Source organism: Ischnura elegans, chromosome 1, assembly GCF_921293095.1.
Source record: "Ischnura elegans chromosome 1, ioIscEleg1.1, whole genome shotgun sequence".
Taxonomy (NCBI): domain Eukaryota; kingdom Metazoa; phylum Arthropoda; class Insecta; order Odonata; family Coenagrionidae; genus Ischnura; species Ischnura elegans.
The window spans coordinates 159646686-159665720 of record NC_060246.1 but is presented as its reverse complement, the minus strand read 5'-3'; the positions used below and the strand labels follow the sequence as shown (position 1 = coordinate 159665720).

At 44.5% G+C, this 19035-nt stretch overlaps 1 protein-coding gene across 3 annotated transcripts in view; it reads left to right on the top strand.

Annotated features, from left to right (window-relative positions):
• LOC124172695 (speckle-type POZ protein B) overlaps positions 1-19035 on the top strand; it is an 87399-nt gene that overhangs the window by 18520 nt on the left and 49844 nt on the right. The gene's annotated exons all lie outside the window — the stretch shown is intronic.

The following is a 19035-nucleotide window of genomic DNA, read 5'->3' as shown; positions in this document are numbered from 1 at the left end:
CAATGCTCAGCTGTGTGGCCTTGTGTCGATTCGGCTCATTTTGCGCTCGTCGCTGCAGACTACCTCGACGACGTTATTACCGCCCATTGTCTCCCTTCCGGAGTGTACTCTCCTCAGCCCAACCCATCTCCTCGTGCAGGCTTCTTCTAGCCAAATTCTGAAACCAGAAAAATTCTCTTGTGTTTAAATCTTCGGCAGCATTACTGAGGTATAAACATTACATTCATAGCAAACAATTTACAGGAAATTGGATGAGCGGGGTTCGTTGTACGATGCTCTAAGATGTAATTTTCGCTGATTGTGAGTAAGCTTCTATCGAAGAGGGATAGAAATAATTGAGGTTAAACGCGCTTTCATGTATAGAATCACGTTTCGGAAAAACTTGTTGATTAATTTCCCGACGTTTAGGTTTATAATCCTAAGATCCCTCACGTTCTTGAATCATTGTAAACAACAATTATATTTGTTTCTTTAATTAAAATCGTGTGTTGTTAATTCATGGAGTCCTGAGTGTTCTTATGGAGGAGTTCATATTAATTCGAATTCTTGGAATTTGATTATTCCATCTCCGGGGATTTTATAAATTGAAGCATTCATGGTTAATATTTTTAACTCACCCATGAACTAATATGAAAAATCCTTAATGGAGGAAGTTTAAAATTCCGGAACGTCGGCTTAGTATAAAAAAACAGGGATAGGAATGATAAAGAGCGCTATGCATCACTAATTCGCGATGTTGTGTGGGACATTGGTGAATTCTGAATCTGAATTCCAGCGTCCAATCAATGAAGTCAATTCCCTCTACAGTCAAATCAGTCTCCTTTCAGCCATTGTTGTTTTTGAGTGTCTACCTAGGCTGTGACGCGTGGCTGCGTGTATGTTGGCCGCAATGTGTGTGTGTTCGCTGCATCCGACTGAGTGCCCACGCCTCGTCCTCATTCCGTGAATCACCTTTGCCGCCGCCGCCACCGCTCTTCTGACCTCGTTCGCTCGGGGTCACTCGATTTTCGCCGCGAGAGGTCGTTCTGCCCTTAATCTGCACGCCCCGCCTCCCTCAATTGTTTCCACGGAACGCTTCGGCCGTCGTCTCTTTTGGACTATCTTTTATTGTCGTTCAAACAAGTCGACTAATCCGACCGAAATGCTGTTTATCGAGCAGAGTATGTCACCCTCAGCACTCATCTTGATCCTCATCTGGCTCGCTGACCTCACACCTCATCTCAGTCATCCGCTTTTCTCATTGGCAGGTCATGAGGTAGGAGCCTCTCTCATATCAAAATGAAATGTTCAATCATTGGGGAACTCATTGCTAATGTTTACCCCGCATGAACTCAAAAATTTTCTTAATAAAACGGCGTGATACTTTCAGCTTTTTGCGATTAGGTGATTATGTATGTACTGCAGGAAAATATAATTTATTGTTTTTCGCAAAACCTCTCTCACCTTCATCTCTGGCTTCTTTCTTTCTCGCTCTTCCCCAATTTTGTTAAAGCAAATATAAAAACTATTCCCAGAGGTATCACAAAATGGTCATATCTCTGGGAATACTTATTTTTGGCAAACGCGCGCGCCTGTGATGAAATTGGAAGCACGCGTCGTCAGCATTCTCAGTCATTTTTCGCCTTCATCTCCCAAAAGTTCAAGGCGAAATCATCCTCTTCTGAACACGGTTCTTTGCCGTACTCAAGCGGTAAATATTTATGATTAAAATGAGTCTGCTGCTATGACCGTGTTTCAGAAACGTTTTCCGCCTCGGACTAAGCCTGACAGGAATGCATTTTGCCGTCTACGGCGATGAACTTAGAGTGAATATGTCACCGCATTATATGTTGTGAGTTTTTGCTGCCGCAAAACGCCTGCAGATTACGATGATTGAAATGTTTCTTAGTCTCTAGGATCGGTTTTAGCTTTGTATTTCCTTGAAAACTGAAAAGAAAGCCCAGTGTTATTACCGAGAGAAAATGCTTGAAAACTAGCAAGCGTAGTCTTTTATTAGGTTCCCTTGTTACTCCGCAATGTTTAGAGGTCATTAATCACCTGGAGATTCGTGAATGTAGTTGCCAAAACCGAAATCACACCGGCAATTCTCATCTCTTTAGTATTAACGGTACCGTTGCTAATGGCAATATTTATCAGTGCATCACAATATCAATCGGAACAGCTCATTGACAACTGGTCTCTTATGTTACTCGCCCCACTCTCCCTCGTTCTCATGCTTGGGAGCACTATCATGCGTCTTCGGCTTATGAATGTAGTCCAGAAAGACCTCAATCTGCGTGATTGAATTTTACCCCGATTTCGACTTGTATTCTGCAGCGGGGTCGATGAATCAGTTGGTCGTGGCGTGTCCGACATTCGGCGATGGGTCGACGAGGCAAGCGGTCGGAATCTGGAATAGAGTGATTGCTGAAAGTAGGTCTCTCTCCTTCGACCCGGTGCTCACAGATGAGGACTGGCAGAGAGGCGAGGCTGTGTGTGCATCCTCCTCTCTCTCTCTCTCTCTAGCCCACGCCCTGGGCGAATCGTATGGAGAAATAATTCCGGTCAGGAGCTACCCAGAACACTCGCACTCATCGTTTCGTTGCTATTGCACGAATATTTGGTTGCACACGCCACCCGCTCCACCGTTCTCCTTTGGATTATTCGCCGAAATGTTCAGGTTGCACAATGTACTCCCTATTTAACAGTTAGCTATATCCCAAATTTGATAGATTCACCTCCATATTACTGAGAATTTTTTTTCAATTATTGAGGTTCAGGCAAATATTCATCTACGCCTACATATTACCCCGCCATCCGACCCAATAGGTGAGTGGCGGGTCCTTTATTGTTCGGGGGAACCCCTTTGATCTGTAGTTTTTTCTTTTACATAATTTTTATAAAAAATACCCCTTTTTGCGCAAAATTACCATACCTACCTTTGAGCGCTTGTTTTTTTTTTGTTCCCATAACTAGCGGCAGAAATTAGATCTATTACTATCTATTTGGCGAAAAAAAAAACATTTAAACCACAAAAATCAAAGACGTTGTTGTGAAACGCATAAGCCGCTGCTAATTTCGAAAACAATGGCTTGCCTGAAAATCGATCGGTAAGTACTGCTCAAGTGAACGTGAGCCTCTGTCGCCTTGGTATTATACATACACTCCCGCTGCCGTCGTCGGATCGAAGAAGGCGTTGCATTTCGCGAGCAGAGGGGAAAGGGGTATTGTCCCCCCTCCTTCCCCTTCTAACCGTGTTGCGGGAGAGAGAAGGGGGAGGGGGCGGAATCTTTGCTCTGGTTTAAATGCACAGTTAATCCGCTGCGAAAATCGGATCAGATTGGAAGGAGTGGAGCGGGGTCTGTCGGTTGGTATATCCATCCCTCCCTCCCCGCCGTGTGAACTCTACGCGAAAACTGTGCCACCTGGCGGCGGGAGCGGCCCCTCGCTCGCGGTGGGGGCGTGTCCGTCCCTTTTTCGGCTCCCACCCCCTCTCACCACCATTGTCACTTTTTTATTCGGTGCAAATCCGTGGCTTGGTTCGTTCCTTTCCCTCGGATTTTCTCTTTTTTTTTTTTATCTGGAGCGTTGGCTGAAAATTTACATGTCTGGAGCATAATTTTTTTCTTCCAACAGTGGAGACTCGGAGGATACGCTCTAGTCTTCGCCTTTTCTTGAGCTATTTACCTCGGATATCTTTTAGAGCTACCAGGAGAGCATCATACTCGAGCCTTACTATGTGCATAGGTTCGTCAGAAACTATAGAATAGGAGAAATTTCTTTTTTGAACGGATAGGTTAAGGAATTCATGTTTCCATCGAGCTGTATAGGATTTCATTTGATGCTAGGTTGAATTCTCGAGTCAAATATCCATATAATATCTCGAGTCAAATAATCCATCGTGCCCTTAATTTTTTGCAAACGATCAGTATACTATCAGCCCCCGCCACTGACCTATTGAAATGACATGCGGGTATAATATAGATGTGATTAAGTTGCTCTGTAGTTATGGTCGACATGGATACGGTCTCTAGTGCACCACATTTTGCTCTATCCTCGTCCGTTTCCAGGTCGGGGGGAGGGTTTTGCCGTGATTATATTGAATGGTGCAGCCGACCGTGACGGAATCGCTGGATTTCGTAAAAATGGAAATCGATAAATCGTAAATAATTGGATTTTCTCTCTCTCTCTCGCATAATGTCGTGGGTCAGGGCGGGTCGACGAGAGAGCACACCTGTTGTTGTCTCGTCCACGAGGTCATCCGCTTGCTCCTGTCTTATTGTGCGACCTCACATGTGTAATTTTATCATTAGAGAGTCAATTTGTCTCTGCAGCCTCAAACCTGATCCATTGCTTTTTCAGGTGTATTTGCACGCATTTGTTGCTTCTGATCTCGCTGGATGTGTGTCGTCGTCGCCGAGTCTGCCCAAAATAAAATCGCAAATCCAAAAAAAATTCCTCTAATCTAGGAGGCATACTGAATGGGCCCATAATCAAGCTCTATTGTCAGTCATCAATGAGCGATTCCCTTCCTGGAGACCATTTATTTACACCGTACGTCTAGTTGGGTGATTGAGGCGCGCATTGAATGAGGGATTCGAACATTTTGAGCCGCAAAAATGACCTAGTTTTAACTTCGAGACCTCGGATGGTTACGAATAGCTTAATTCTGCCGTTCAGGAAATTGATATGGTAGAAATTTAGATTCTTCACTCGTATAAGTTACGTAACTCTGCCACTTCATTTTCATAATTAATTAATTAATACTTGGTAACATACCGATCATCGGACGTGGGCAAATTACCGGATATCTATTTTATTTTCTGTCAGATTCACGTCTATCGTAGGTATCATTGCTTAATGCCTCGTCTGAGGACTTCATTTTCCATTGTGATTGGCTGAAGGCCTTTCACTCGGGCCATGAGATTTTGAAGTCAAGTTTCCGGCGCGGCGGTTAGGTGGTACACTCGTATTTTCATCGGAGTGGAAAGAGAGCCTTCGCTTTTAAGGCCTTGGGCTGCTCCCACCTCGCGCGCGCGACCCATTTCTGCTTTCACATTTAGCTCGCGGATAGGGGTCACGGCATGGATTAAGCATTTGACTGCTGACTATTAACTTCATTATCAGCAGTCATCAGTCCTAAGATCGGTTCGAGCCAGCCCCTCTCCTATCGGATGATCTTTTAATAATACCTACGTGTTTTTTTCTGCTTTACATACTTCATCACCTGCTTGCTAAACGTATCTTATCCGAATCTCACCTCCACCTGAATCCCCTTCCATTTGTATTACATATTCCAACGCTAATGTTCACTATTCCACCTTTCCTCATGATTTGGCCGATTAAATTCTCCCGTTTTCATATTACTTCTCTCTAACTCTTCCTAGAACTTCAGCATAACTGGCACGATGTATCCAATTGGTATCCACTATTCGCTCGTGAAACGATTTGCCTCTTATGCTTCCGGATCTCATCCTCCGAGTCTACTTTTGGCGTGAATATCTCATTGTCATATTGTTCTGGGTATTATTAGAGCATGATTGCTTTTTTGTTTTTCTTGCTTCTTCTAGCCGAGGACGAACAACCCCTTTGATGTGAACTGACTTCCCATATGAATTAACTTTATTAGAAAGGAAATAACCGTTAGTGTCTGTTGCGGATTTTCTGGCTGCTTGCTCGATACCCTTGAATACGTCAGTAAGTTCTTGCGTACTATATCAACAGGCGAGGATATTTTGTGAATTACCTAATCATATGTCGATCATTTAACAGAAAAAGTGATATTTAGGCTGCGTGAAGTGGAGGTATCAAAGATTTTTAGCTTGAAATATACTCCGCATTAATTATAAGGAATGTTACATCGGCTGTGGACAGTGAAGTCTTCATGAGGGTTTTTTCTATGGCGAACCTATCATAAGAGCCGGGAATGTCCCAACATATCAAATAGCATCTGTTAGCTGGTGAGCTATAACTCGATCCGGAGACTCATTGCGAAAAATCAATCGGGGAAACACTAGAGCAAGCGTTTCCCTTGCTGATTGCGTTTTCCTAGCTTCGGAGGACACAGCACCCCGCTAAGCAGTTCAGATTTTAATTGTGGAGATGTTTTGACCGCTATCTGGTCGCGTCATCGAAGGCTCCTTCGAGGTAGTCTTTCGAATTTAGTACATTGCGTGCGCCGATAATAATTGCTTTCCCTAATTGTTTCCCCCTCTTCTCGGAGGAGAATGAAGAGAAGGGGGCCTTGCAAGGAGTCGAAGAATAAATTGGCTGTTTCCATGGATCCCCCAAGGTTAAAAGGGGGATAAATTACCTCTTTATACGGTTTTCTAATGGATAATCAGGAGTAAATGGTTTAAAAAAGTAGGTCCAAGTTCGAGTGTAGGCATTGCTACATATCAAGAACTTCCAACATCCTAGCGATGCGACGCCACTATTTGGAAGACCCCTATGCTGTCATTTTTTATCATCTGGGGGTGGGAGAAGTACCCCTGTCAGTAGTCGTGGTGGTGGATGCCTTTCGGAAATGACCGAGACAGTTGACCACAGCTCTTGCCTACCCTATCTTAGTTTGATGCGAGAAAGTCTCTTGTCGGTCGCCTATTTATTCTGGTCTAGCATTCTATTTCGGTACTGTTGAGAAATTCTTTAACGTGTATTTCGAAGTAGACCCAACTTCCCAGCTTAACGACTGCCTTCTTTGGTTTTTGTCATTGGTTCCTAGAAATTTGTTTTCTCTTTACTTGTCATGGCACGGCATTTCATGTGAGGAGGTGCATTGTGGTTGGGGAAGGTATATTGCCCAACTTATTCTGACTTCTTTAGTATGTGCATGCGTATATTTTTCAGCTTCCTTGGAGGCGTTTTTCGCGGTGGTAGCAGAGGTATCGCTACCTATCGGATGGGGCGGAAAATGTAGACCGGCGTGAAAATGGGGGCGGCTGCCTCCCCCCCCCCCCCCCCCACACACACTCTACGCTTACGCGGGGGATTAGGGTCACCTCGAAACTTCAATGGGGACGCGACCCGCGAACAGAACCCTGCCAGCGCTCTCCGTCGCTAAGGGAGGGGGACGCTTGTACGCTACTATGGCAACCCTCTCCTCCTCCTCCTGTATTCGGTCGAGCGAGTGAGAGTAGTGTTGGTCCGATTATCTCGAGTGTGATGATGATGTTCGCCAGAAGATGTTGGGAGATGGAGGAGGGGCCTTGGTGCCCGAAGCGAAAGTGGGATTCCCTCCGCACGGACGTGTTAATTCGTGCCAATTGGGTCCGCGTGCCTCGTTCCATTCCCCGCGAAGCTCGTGTTCGGCTGCTGCTGTACAGGCATCCACATCGCCCGTTTGTTATTTGCGAAGGGAAACTGGGACTCCTGTATGTGAGAGAGATTCCGACGCTTCAGAACTGTGAACAGTGACTAATTTTCACCTGTGTTATTCCTCAGCGTGTGCAGCGTAACCCAATGCCGACTTAAATGAGACACGAAGACCCACTCTCCGCTTTTTGTTATTTTGAAAAATACTCTCTTAAATCGAAGTATATTATAATGCCCAGATTAAAGTTCCTTGGAGTTATCGCGAATTTCCCTTTGAATGTTTCGGTGATGCTACGCAGTAGGTTGTGGACCCGTCATTTGGATATTTGTCGAGTGGAGAGTTTGTTTTGTTTGCATAATTTTTCATTCAAGATGGCGAGAGGGTGATTTCGGCGGAAAATATCAGCCACCCTGTTTGGAGTATCACTTCCCACAGTTGCTGTTACTGATTCCCATAAGTGTTGTTACTTAGGAATTTTGGGCTCGACGAACTCAGCAACGTGATATGATATGCATGTGTGAACAAAATAATTAGCGAAAAGTATCTTACGTCTTCCCTTCGACCCATCATGATTCCCTGGCTAGAATTATTGACGTGCTGCATTATGGGCAATTTGAGACTTGATGTTTGCTTTTGCTTCGCAAGCTATGTTGGTGCGTCGCCACTTTCACCCACCATTATCGTCACCGTCAGCTTAGTGATTCCCGTCACCCAACTTCTTGAGGATTTGTTTTTCATTGTGGTGGATATATTTTGCGGGAGAATTATCGAAAGGCACCGCTGCTTGGGTCTGGCTATGTATCATCCATTGTCCGTACTCTCTTCTTTTATGATTAAGCGACTCGGTGTTTACTGTGGAAAAGCCATATTTATTCGATCTGAGAGCGTTTACACCTTTTGACCCGACTTAGTCGTTGATGGGGAAAGTTTTTTCAGTCCATTGGAGTTACGGGATCGTGGGAGCACGTGTCGTGGAACACGGGCTTTTGTCCTCTCGGAAAAAGTCGCATCGCTTAGGATCTCTTTCCGGGAGGAGGGAGGCGGCGTTGCCACGTTGCCGGCCACACGCGCGCCCCTCCCCTCGCGAGCGCGACCACGAAAAGAGAAATTTGACGACGTCCACTTGCATAAGAGCCGGGAATCGCTCAAAACGCTGATCCGCCGAAGGGATTGCTTCACGAGCCAGTGCACGGATCATGATGAGTGCGTGGGTGCTTTCGCCGTGCATGCTGGGATAAATATATATGCACGTGGACTCTCCGGTCACGAATATGTCTGCTCTCGTTACTATCGTTGGCGTCCACTTAGTTAGTGTTAGTGGCCACTTACGTTAGTGGTGCTGGTATCCCTTGGAAGCGGAGCAGATTCGAACACGCTTAGGCGAGGTGGAATGAAGGAAGGATGTCAGGGCCTTTCACAAAGTGGCGCCTCTGTAACGGGCCCAGTCGGCTACTCGCGGCATTGATTCCGAAGGACCCGGGTTCGATTTTCTCAACCGATGCCCTCGATCTCATCCTGGGAGTAAAAAAGAGTGTTCATGTTGCCGCCTTAGGCATAGTGTTGCCATTCTCCTACAGTCGAGTTTTCTGATATGCTGTTTCAATTAGGGGACGGTGGAAAGAATCAATTTTCAGTGGACGTACGGAAAGAATTGGAATAGTGTAGCTCTCAAAGGGGCCATTGGCAAGGAAATAGTTATCAAAGGAGGCAATTTTAATTTTTGAAATGTATTTGAGTCATTCCAAGTTATTATGCTGAAAATATTTATTGAATACCGTTATTTATTTTCTTTCGTACTTGATACCTTCCGTTTCGATTCCTGACAGCCTACTTCTCTTTTTCTGCCGATGTCTCCGCGGCGTGGCACAGCTTCGGCTCCACTTCTCACAGCCGACTGCTCTCTCCCGATCTCTTGACCTCGATCCCCTAACATTTAAAGCGGTCGGCTTCCGAAAGACGATCCTTCTTCTTTGCCGAGAAGTGAGGGAAACGCTCGCTGTATTCACGGGAGAGGCGGCTGTTTCATTCGCCCGTCGCTGGAAGGGAAAGACTCATCGCAGGCTTTGGTGGCAATAGTGTCATGTAAAACGCGAACTCGATCAGAAACGGTACGATGTGGCAACCTCGCTCTATCATACAGGGTGTCCCATTTATCTTGACCACCCGAAATAACTTTTTGTTCTGATGCAAATTCAAAAATATGTCAAGCAAATGTTCATTAGCCGTCAGGGGGACATTAATCAGCACGATTGCCTTCCTTGTAGCTTTGTTATTTACAAAGATATGAACAGCGGTATGTCTTTCTTAAATGGCACCCTATATTTTTTATTCGGAAATTCATTTCCTCTCCTAAAGACTTGTTCAAAAATGTAGCACAGTGGACCATTAACATAAACACAGTGTTATGAAAAATGACTGACTCACTAGCGCTTAGTGCAGGTACGCGGGTATTGGAACTACTCCACTTGCTGACGGTGACAGTGAACAAATGAAAACATAGTAAAATGCACATTAGTCATTAATGAAAAATATAGGGTGCCATTCAAAAAAGACATACTGCTGTTCGTATCTTTGTAAATAACAAAGCTACAAGGAAGGCAATCGTGCTGATTAATGTCCCCCTGACGGCTAATGGACATTTGCTTGACACATTTTTGAATTTGCATCAGGACAAAAAGTTATTTCGGGCGGTCAAGATAAATGGGTCACCCTGTATTGTTGATTCCCCATATCCTTCTGTGAGCGTGAGAGTTGTCAATTATTTTTGGCATGTTTTACGCATTTTGGCTTGATACATTGCATATATTCATGAAATGTCTTAACAATATTAAAGTTGGTGGCTATGGCACTGTTACTATGTAATAAATAATATACCCGTTTCCCATTGAAGAGCGGGGGCTGTATTTTAGTGGTATATGAACTGAATGGTGCAGTTTTCTCAATCAGGACATGTTGTTTTCGGAAATCTTGATGTACTCAGATTGGGTCGGTCTGTGAGTTTGATCGTGGATTTAGGTCGCTCGATTAGCTAATCATGTTTATGAGGCTCCGTGCAGGAAGTGACCTAACTTTTCGAGGCCGTGAAGTGCCGAATCCAAAGTCTTTATCTATCCAATGGCCGAGAACGGGACTGGGAAAGTATCGACGCGTATGGAGACAAGGTCCCCGCCCAATTCAATATAATATCTATGGCCCGTCATTTCGGTCTTCGTGTCGAGGTCGTTCCTCTTCCCCGCTCCGCTTTTCCCGTGGTCGGTTATAAAGCGAGCGGCCCTGATATCAATGACTCCTCTCCCGAGGACTTCCGCGTGCTAAAAAAAACGCTCCCCCCCTCCCTCTCCTCCTCCTTCCCGTCGTCCTCTGCGGAGTCACCACGGTGACCTGTTGAGCAATAACCCCCCCCCCCCCCCTCCCCCCAAGTAGTGCGGCCGGCTGAGTGCGCATGTCGACCCGTGGTGAGAGGAGAGGGCGCCCTCCGCGCCGATGCGGCCGTTTCACAACTGGCAGCAGCGCGAGTCCCGCAAGGACGCTCTCTTGCACCTAGGGGGTGCCGGGTTCGTTCGCGTGAAAGGTCTTCTGCTTGGATTGGAGATTGCTTGCTTGCGCGCATGGAGGGGTTCGGAGGGAATGTCTGGAATTAATGGTGGATTGTGTGAATTTATATATATATATATATATGTATTTGGAACTATTCGATTTGATATATGTGTTTGGAACTATCTTGCTGATTTGTATTCTGCCCCTTCTATTTTTCTGCTCGTGAGACATTCTGTGAAATGCAAACAATTCAGGAGGGCATATCCTGAAACCTGGCGCCCCTTTTAAGTATTGACTATGGTGTATTTTTCTAGTTCTCACGTGGTGCATATTGTAACCCTTTTTAGTGGTGGTTGTGGTTGATTATGCGTATGTGAGCGTATCTTCCAGAATGAATTATTTTATTTTGTCCGAATTCCTATAACAGAGCAAAAGTCGTCTTAATGAGGGATAGAATTCCTTGGTGTGGTTTAGTCTGCGCCTGCTTTCACCAAAAATATTACAATTGTTCGATTATAACCTCGCTAAAATGGGGTAATTCGATACAACATCGCAATTTATTTTTCAATTCGGGTACGAAAACAGCACCACACTCTGTATTTCTAGAGTTATAACGCATGTCTGCCCTTAGCGATTCTTGCCTGCGCTTTTCAACATGCACGGTGCTAAGGTAAGCCGCAAAAATGAAGCTGGCTAAGTGGATTTGTTGTTAAACCAAGATGGCGGACTTTAACCTCGCAATGATACCCTCAATCACGAATATTACAATCTCTATATATTGCCTCCAACTTCCTCGGTTCGTCCGACTGCTCCCTCCATAATCCGCTCTCTCCCTTTCATTTGTTATTAGTCCTTCGATTTTTTTTACCCTGTGCGAATCCCATTCTTTCATTTTTTCCATCCCTGCCTCACAATGCGATGGGCCGCGTGTGTAATGTTTTGCCCCGCCGCGCTGCAAGGTTGTTTGCGTTGGATGCGGGAGAGTTGCGCGCAACAATAGGCGGCGTGTGTGTATGTGTGTGACCGCCTTTGCCGCTCTTAATAGTCGTGCTCATTATCATGTTGGCGGCCCTGCCTCCGTCACGGCCGAGTATGTATCGGTCTGCTAATCGGGACAACTCGATATTTCGCACCTCGTTAGCGCTTTGTGCGTGACCCATTTCGCGACCGCACCACCACTCTGCACCCGCCCCGCACCCAGCCACACCCGACCTGCACCCAACCACACCCGCCCTGCACCCAGCCACACCTTGCCCGGAGCAGAAAATGAACTGGTCCACACGCAGAGCCCTGATGCACTCCGATCTTTCCCTTAATGTGTTAATTTCAATGTGGTTCTTTCGTTTCTACCCGAGGTCGTCTAAAGAAAATATTCTTTCTTCCGTTCCTAATCCGACAGCTCTGGGAATCCGAATTCCTTGAGGTTTCGAGTTGCTCAAGGCGGTGATATTTCTGTTTCAGCCGTGGCACAGTTACGCTGTACCTGGCGGAAGCCATAATTCGGCCATGGAAACGTTTATACTCGCTGGGGCAATAATTTGATTCAATTGAAAAAACGAACTTAGCTTGTCTCGTACCTTAAGGTAATATCTCGTGATTGGTTTGACGGGAATGTTTTTTCCGATTATTCAATTATTCTGCTAAGATTCCTCATGGAGTCGGATGCTTAAATCGTGTGTTTCGGCGTCTATATGATTCTTTCCTCGACAGCGAATCACAGAATTTGTCTAAAATATTAGTAGTAGTTTGGAGAATACAGCTGTCGCATGTTTGGAAATCAATCCACTATTGTGGCATTTTTGGAAACATTTCCTTGTCGTAAGCGTCTTTGGAAATCGATAGTCTTCCTGCAATGCACATATTCTGTTCGCAATGGTTTTGAACTCTCGGCCTAGCCAAGTGACATCCGAGTCTCTGGTCTTCCTTCCCCTGATGCCCTTTGGGCGTCGTCCATTGATTGCAGATGCAGGGCTCATGCCTACCGGTCAGGAAAACAAGAACCGCGAACGCGAAACTATCAGTGTAGCAACTGCGAAGGGTGTGGAAATAATTGACCTGATTGCTGAAATAATGATAAGCCACGGTTAAGTTCCACTTTGTGTGTGTGTGTGAAGATTCTCAGATTTTTAATCAAAGCCTGCTTCGTTCGTTTTGTTTTTGAATTTCGACTGGAAGGTATTAAACTCCTGTTTTAAATAAATTTTATTTCAGGATGCTTACACCTTCATTTTTCTACAAGTCCCTTTGTAAGAGTGCCTTTCCGTTTATATAAATTCAGGGAAATGACAAAAAGATTTGACTGGAAACGAGGGTAAGGGGAAGGATATTGGAAATTGGAAGTCGGTAAGAGCCTGAGATGAGGTTCGATTCATGAGGACAGATGCTGTTGAAGGATCCTTCCCCCATATAAACTATTTTATGTGTTATGAGCTTCCACCTTTCTTTCCCTTTGCCATATCTGCCCCCTCCCTCTCTCCATCCTTCGGGGTTGGTGCTGAGGGGAGCCTAGGCGACTTTTGCTGTTTTGAACTAAGTCTTCGTAAATAAATCTTCCAAGTGTACAATTATTTAGTTTATCAATTCTATTTCCCTCCACAAATGTCATCGATCAGTATTTTTTTCTCCATAAGTAATTAATATCATTAAATTTTGACGAAATCTCCATTGGCAGCTCAGTAGTTCGATCAATCTGCAAAATTGTCAATTTGATAATAATTACTAAATTTGAGGGACGTCATACTGGGCACAGCGTGGGTGATGAATGCAGTGCATGCTTATTAGAGAGTAAAATTGTGGGATTTTGAGAGGTATTTCTGAGCAGTCCCGTCCAAAGTCGGCGAGGCTCCTTCTCTGCGACTAGCTGCGCGACGCCAGTGGGTTACTCTGAATTGAATTTCCGTGTGATGGAGATCGGGGCAAGGGGGTATCGGGGCAAGGGGGTATCGGGGCCACAGACGATTCCTCTCTCTCGAGACACGAGCCGTGCTTATTTGCTCTCTGCGGTTATCGAATACGCTGCTGGCGGCCTGATGCGCATTCCACTTGCCTAGCGGAGCATCTGGGGCGGAACAATTGCGCTCTTCCCCCCCCCCCCGCCCACCCCCCCCCCCCCCCCCCCCCCCCCCCCCGCGAGCTGTGCAACTTCGTCACCGCGAAAAGTAATTCTGGAACGAGGGAACGTCGGAGAACATGTTCAACAGATTCAGGCTTCAATTGGTGGAAGTTAGACGTATTTAAGTAAATAAAATATCGTAGAACTTTTCCACAAAAGTTTTTACTGCGTACAACGCGTTTCGGCTCAATGAGCCATCATCTGGTACAAGACACTGGAAAACATTTGAAAATCACCTTTATACCCTTGAGGAAGGGGGTTGGGTAGGATTTGACATCTTTGAAGAAGGGGGTGGGAACAGGCGTACAGAGTAGAGACAGTGGGAAAAGATACAACAACGGGATGAGGAGAACCCACGTTGGAAGGAGGACTCTAGTCACTACTGTAAAATAACGACACGTGGGAAAAACCACAGAAAAACGGGAGGGGGGTTGAGAAGGGTGAAATAGGGGGGGGGGGGGTAGGGTAAAAAGAGAGGCCGCATGTCGTTTGAAATGGAGAGGAGTAAGTAGCGACGCAGGAAAAGAGGCGGGGGTGAGTAGTCCCTGTATGTTAGCTGAGAAGGAGTACGAATTAGCGGGAGTACAAGGAGGGAATTGCCAGCAAAATCTGGTACAAGATACTGCAAATTCAAATGTTTTGCAGTGTCTTGTTCCAGATGATGGCTCAGTTAGCCGAAACGCGTTGTACGCAGTAAAAATTTTTGTGGAAAAGTGCTACGATCTTTTATTTATTTAAATAAATCGGAGAACATATTCATTGTCAGGGTACATCAAGTAAGGGAGGCTCCGGTCTGTCCCGAAGAAATTCGTTGCATCTTGGGGTAAAATGCTAAGATGCATCCATGCTAAAATATAAACCACAAATGTTAATTTCCACTCTTATGTACATTCAACTCCCCTACCGACCATGGTTTCGTCACTCAATGTCATTTTAAAGGTGAAAATAACGTAAAAACGGTGAAAATGATGCCTTGTAAATGACATGGCGTGTCGAAACCGTGGTCTTTAATGGAGTTTAATGTATTAAAGTGTGAAAATTACCTTTTTTATTTATTTTTTATGATCGAATTATCGCATTTGCACCGCAATAATCCTGAAAAGATTTCGTGCGTGCATTTTTTAGTTTTTCAAACATGTCCCTTTTCTATTGCTAATGAGGCAAAAGTGGACTTTTCAAATTGTAGAAATTTTCGAGTTTGCAATTAGCTGGAAAGATACCCCGGGCCACCTAGTTTACCTGAGTCACTAAAAACAGTAGATGTTTGCCAGTGGTTCGCCCTGACCTGTTCTGCTTCGAGCCTTTTCCGTACCTATCTGGAGTCCGAATATCCTCGTACCATCTCGTAAGTTTCTCTTTGTAATTGGAGAGTGAGTGTATGGAATATGAAGTACTTTTTTATGTGAGGCTGTGGAAGCGTTGTGTTTTTGCTGTTTGTGGTTTTTTTTTAAATGTTGGTTGGGATTTCGCTCTTTATTTCATCTGGATTAGTCTTATATGGTGGGAAATGTGGAATGATTGAATTATTAAACGTTATTACTTCACGTAGCTTCCTCAACAGCTCGTATATGCGTATCAATGACACATTCTCTTGAGTATTTTTTTCCGTGGCGTGAGCGTCCAAGGCCCTTCCTGAGTGAGGACCTTCGGGCCTTCGCGAATCTTGTCGCCAAGGCCTTCCACGCAATCCAATGAAAATGGCGCGGATTTCTTTCCTGAATCGCTAATTTCATGTTAAAGAAGTGCTTATTTGTAATGCTGCCGACAAATCTTCTTTAAGGTCAGATTTAATGTGTCTGTGGATTGAAAACTTATCATTTCGAAAATTATACCAAGATTTAAACCTCCCCATGTTGCAAATTATACAGTCGAAAATTGATAGTTTTCTCTGGTATATTCTGCTAGTTTTTTTTTGTGGTTGTTGTGTTTCGGACATCCACTTGGAGGCACTGTCCTCCAGGCTTGACATAAGGTAGAGTATTATTATGTTAGAAGATAGAGCCGTCAGTACTTACGACACTTAAATCAATGCAAAAAGTTTAGTTTGCTTTGACTCCTAAAGAACTCATTTTTTCATTATGAGTGCGCAACGGCAACATAAAAGTTCTCCATGTAGAAGTCGATTGAATGTTATATTTCTTCTCTAATTTACGCTTTCCACCCCGTTGGTCGCAAGGTACATACGGTGGTGTATATCATTATTAATTTTATTCTTCGAGCCCTTACAATTCACGCCAAGAGAGGCACACAGGACAACGACACGCGTTCAGATGAGAAACTAGGAGAGTGCTATGGGCACGAAAATGCTACCATGCATTTTAAAGTACTGGTTACATATGTAAAGACAAAGAATTAGCGTAGTAAGTAATTAATGCATGAGTTATAACTTGCCAAAATATTCGTAGAGGTAGTTAATATTTTCAATTAATATAAATTAACTTCTCAATCAGAGCATATTTTACCTAGTCCGAGTCATGCCATCCTAGAGAGAAAGTACCGTGTAAAAAAAGACATCTTAAATGTCTCTGGGTTGTTCAGTCTATTCCTCCGTAGTGCTTCCTCCTCCGTCTGTGGGTCCCCTCGATCTCTTGCCCAATGTGTGTGTCTCCGTCTGTCACTTTCGTCCGTGCCAAAAGGCTAACCTCGTTGAGTGTGGAAGTGGGCTGAATGGTTGGATATATTCAGGGTTTCGAAACCCGAATGTGAAATTCATACGGCTTCGGGCGGAAACGGACTCTCTCCCCCTCTCTCTGCGTCTCGTCTGATCATTATTGCATCCATCGATCGATATGTTGGAAAGTGACTATTTTAATGTGAGGATCGATGGGATGTTTAGATTGTTTTCATTTGTCCGATATTTCGAGTGTTGAGTGAGTGTGGACGCGAATGGAAGAAGCGTTTCCGTGAAAACAGCTCGGGTTCTTGAAATAATTGCTTCTTCTCATAAAGCACCACTCACGGTGGCCACTTATGACATTTAATGTGTTTTTTATCTTTCATGTATTATTAATCTGCTCTTACAGCAAGGATAAGCCGAAGTGTTTAAATATCTTAATAATTAGTCATTTCCAAAAAAATTTATAATTTTTTTCGAGTTATATAAGTCACGACTGGGAATTTTACTTAAGTTCCGTGCTGGTCGAAATGTTATTCGCATATATTTCTATATATGTACGCCTGAGGTGTTCATTATGGACATGATTACGTTGGTTTTTGCCAGGGGTGGCCAGTTGCATTTGCCATTCATTATTACTTCCTTTTCTCGAGGGGATAAGGTGTCTGCGTAATTTTATTTATTATATTTTTATTCGTCCTGCATAATTTATAGATTTCAGCGCCTAAACTGACTTGGCTGCTTTCACGGGAACTATGAGCGCGGATATTAGCTACCTGGTGAAATTATCGTAGAGGGTTTTGATTGAATTTGAATTCACGGAAATATTAGAGTGAAACTTTGGGACTCGCATTGTCGTATTCATTTTTTTGTGTACTTTACAACTTCTAACCGAGCATCGTGGAAGAAGACAACTGGGAATGACAAATAACGTGGGTATGATATGGAATTGAATTTAAACTCTTGAAACAACTACAGTGCGGCAAATGAGCAGCTTTCCTCCAACTCAGTTGTATAGTAGTGTGCTCTCATGGCTCTGCAGAAGAATGATAGATGGCTTCCAGTCCACGTTATTTTTTTCTATGGAGTAGCGCAGATAATGTGTACGTTATCGTAGTTTATAATTATCGCTCTTATTTTATAAAATGCGGCCCAAGTGTATAGTATTGTCTCCACCTTTCTTCCCTCCCTCCACCGGCTTCACATTCCTCTTCCCTTATCCCCGTCTCATTGGGATACTCAGGCCGTCTTCCAATTCGCAATTATTCACCCCTCGTGCACTTTTCATTCGTCAACTTACGGATGTGACGACAGCAAGGGTGGATCCAATCGGCGAGGGCGCAAGGGAACCAAGGGTAAGTGAACAAGGGAACGCGGATGCTCCCGAGTGAACGTGCCCTCGTAGGAAGTGGACGCGAAAATGGCTGCTATGGAAAAATCAGAAATCTTGAACTGGAGTTAATTTTGTGTTTATTATGTGCCAAGGGAGCGTCCAATCGGTGCCAGAAAAGTCAAAATACTAAGCAGTCTAAATTATAAACGTAAACAAACCGAGAAGCAGGGTGAAATTGATTCTTAAATCAACCACCAGTTGTCCTTGACACTACCCTGCGCTTCACATTTCGTTACTGTCAATAGTTCGCATTATTTCCGTTCACACTTTATGGCGCCAGTAGAGCATTAGTAAGGGAGCAGGGTGCAAGGGAGAAAGGGAACGAGGGAATGAGTGTATACTACGTGGATTGGAAAACGGCTTTAAGGTCCGTCTTGCCCTTTCGAGGCTGTGTGCCCAGGGGGAAATCGAACATGTCAAGGCCTCATCGCTCCAGAGATTCCAGACCTCGCGCCGACGCGGCTTCCAATTACCACGCCGCGCGGCCTCTGGAAAATGGGCGCACTACCCCTTGGAATCTCCGCCCCCCCCCCTCTCTATGTATCCTCAAAGCGACCCTTTCGCGTGTCGTGATTGAGGCGCACGGCTTCATCATCCACGATGCTCACCCTCTCATCCCCTCGGGTTTCTTTTTTTAACCCCTCTCTAAGATTCAAGAATTTTACGTAGACGCATTCAAATTACCTGAATTGTTCCCCTTTCGACTTTTTGAGTTCCAGGCTGAATGAATTACTTTTTTCTGCTTGGAATCGTTTGAAATCAATTCGCTAGATTGCTGACATCAAAATCAAGTCGTGCGCAATTTGTGCGCCCGTTCGTTGAGTATCGAAGATTATTCTCGTCATGAAGATGTGGTATACCCTGAACCCGCTAATTAATCATATCCGGTAACTGCTACCAAAAAAGCAGTAGCGTGAATATTACATTTCAAATGGGCTTTATTTGAATACAATCTTGGCTACAAAATAGTTGCTGCGCATTTGATGCCGGGTGTGACCGCATATTTTTCTCTTCTTGTAACCGCTCTACTTTGGTCTTCTTGTGCTGCCTTTAGGATAAGCGTTAATACAGGGTCATTATACAAA